We start from the raw sequence: 3110 nt of genomic DNA on the forward strand, positions 1-3110 counted from the left end.
CTAGCTAAAGGTGAGCTGACGATATGTGTTGGAAGTGTTTCCAATGTTGATATGATCAAGCATCGCACGCTCCCTCTACCATCGAGATTGGTGTTTGCGTTGAGCATAGACATGATTGGATTATGTCTATCGCAATACGGTTATTCATTTAAGGAGAATAACGGTTACTCTGTTTATTTGAATAATACCTTCAATGGTCTTGCACCTGAAATGAATGGTTCATTGAATCTCGATCATAGTGATACACATGTTCATGCCAAAAGATATAAGATAGTAATGATAGTACCACCTACTTGTGGCACTGCCACTTAAGTCATATCGGTATAAAACGCATGAAGAAGCTCCATGTTGATGGATCTTTGGACTCACTCATTTTTGAAAGGATTGAGACATGCGAACCATGTTTGTTAGTAGGTATGCATGAAGAAACTCTATACAGATGGATCATTTGGACTCACTTGATTTTGAATCACTTGAGACATGCAAATCATACCACATGGGCAAGATGACTGAAAGCCTCGTTTTCAGTAAAATGGAACTAGAAAGCAACTTGTTGGAAGTAATACATTTTGATGTGTGCAGTCCAATGAGTGCTGAGGCGTGTAGTGGATATCGTTATGTTCTTACTTCACAGATGATTTGAGTAGATGTTGAGTATATTTACTTGATGAATCACGAGTCTGAAGTATTGAAAGGTTCAAGTAATTTCAGGGTGAAGTTGAAAGATCGTCGTGACAAGAGGATAAAAGATCTATGATATGATCATAGAGATGAATATCTGAATTACGAGTTTGGCACAGAATTAAGACATTGTGGAAATTGTTTCACAACTAATACAGCCTGGAACACCATAGTGTGATGGTGTGTCCGAACATCATAACTGCACCCTATTGGATATGATGCATACCATGATGTCTCTTATCGAATTACCACAATAGTTTATGGGTTAGGCATTAGAGACAACCACATTCACTTTAAAAGGGGCACCACGTAATTCCGATGAGATGACACCGTATGAACTATGGTTTAGGGAAACCTAAGCTGTCATTTCTTAAAAGTTTGGGGCTGCGACGCTTATGTGAAAAAGGTTTCAGGCTGATAAGCTCGAACCCAAAGCGGATAAATGCATCTTCATAGGACACCAAAACAGTTGGGTATACCTCCTGCCTCAGATCCGAAAGCAATAAGGGATTGTTTCTGGAATCGGGTCCTTTCTCGAGGAAAAGTTTCTCTCGAAAGAATTGAGTGGGAGGATGGTGGAGACTTGATGAGGTTATTGAACCGTCTCTTCAACTAGTGTGTGGCAGGGCACAGGAAGTTGTTCCTGTGCCACCTACACCAATTGAAGTGGAAGCTTATGATAGTGATCATGAAACTTCAGATCAAGTCACTACCAAACCTCGTAGGATGACAAGGATGCGTACTACTTTAGAGTGGTACGCAATCCTGTCTTGGAAGTCATGTTGCTAGACAACAATGAACCTACGAGCTATGGAGAAGCGATGGTGGGCTTGGATTCCAAAATGGCTCGAGGCCATATAATCCGAGAGAGGATCCATATATGAAAACAAACTGTAGAATTTGGAAGAACTACTCGATGGTCGTAAGGCTGTTGAGTACAGATGGATTTTTAAAAGGAAGACGGACAATGATGGCAAGTATCACCATTAAGAAAGCTCGACTTGTCGTTAAGATGTTTTCCGACAAGTTCAAGGAGTTGACTACGATGAGACTTTCTCACTCGTAGCGATGCTAAGAGTCCGTTGGAATTATATTAGCAATTACTGCATTATTTGTGAAATCTTGCAGATAGGATGCCAAAAACCATTGTTTCCTCGACGATTTTTGAGGAAAGGTTGTATGTGATACAAACCGGAAGGTTTTGTCAATCCTGAAAGATGCTAATAAGTATGCAAAGCTCCAGCAATCCTTCTAGGGACTGGAGTAAGCATCTCGGAGTTGGAATGTATGCTTTGATGATGATCAAAGATTTTGGGTTTATATAAAGTTTATGAGAAACTTGTATTTCCAAAGAAGTGAGTGGGAGCACTATAGAATTTCTGATAAATATATGTTGTTGACATATTGTTGATCAGAAATGACGTAGAATTTCTGGAAAGCATATAGGGTTATTTGGAAAGTGTTTTTCAATGGAAAGCCTGGATTAAGCTACTTGAACATTGAGCATCAAGATCTATAAGGATAGATCAAAACGCTTAATGGTACTTTCAAATGAGCACATACCTTGACATGATCTTGAAGGTGTTCAAGATGGATCAGTCAAAGAAGGAGTTATTGCCTGAGTTGTAAGGTATGAAGTTAAGACTTAAAGCTCGACCACAGCAGAATAGAGAGAAAGGACGAAGGTCGTCCCCTATGCTTAATACATAGGCTCTACAGTATGCTATGCTGTGTACCGCACCTGAAATGTGCCTTGCCATGAGTCAGTCAAGGGGTACAAGAGTGATCTAAGAATGGATCACAGGACAGCGTTCAAAGTTATCCTTAGTAACTAGTGGACTAAGGAATTTTCTCGATTATGGAGGTGGTAAAAGAGTTCGTCGTAAAGGGTTACGCCGATGCAAACTTTGACACTAATCCAGATTATTCTGAGTAGTAAACTGGATTCGTATAGTAGAACAGTTATTTGGAATAGCTCCAAATGTAGCGTAGTAGTTGCATCTACAAGATGACATAAGAAATTTGCGAAGTACATATGGATCTGAAAGATTCAGACCCGTTGACTATAACATCCCTCACAAGCATAACATGATCAAACCCAGAACTCATCGAGTGTTAATCACATGGTAATGTGAACTAGATTATTAACTCTAGTAAACTCTTTGGGTGTTAGTCACATGGGGATGTGACCTTGAGTGTTAATCACATATCGATGTGAACTGGATTATTGACTCTAGTGCAAGTGGGAGACTGTTGGAAATATGCCCTAGAGGCAATAATAAATTAGTTATTATTATATTTCCTTGTTCATGATAATCGTTTATTATCCATGCTAGAATTGTATTGATAGGAAACTCAGATACATGTGTGGATACATAGACAACACCATGTCCCTAGTAAGCCTCTAGTTGACTAGCTCGTTGATCAAT

The sequence above is a fragment of the Triticum urartu genome, chromosome 7A (genome assembly GCF_056163025.1).
Source record: "Triticum urartu cultivar PI428250 chromosome 7A, HENAU_Tu73, whole genome shotgun sequence".
In the NCBI taxonomy this organism is placed as follows: domain Eukaryota; kingdom Viridiplantae; phylum Streptophyta; class Magnoliopsida; order Poales; family Poaceae; genus Triticum; species Triticum urartu.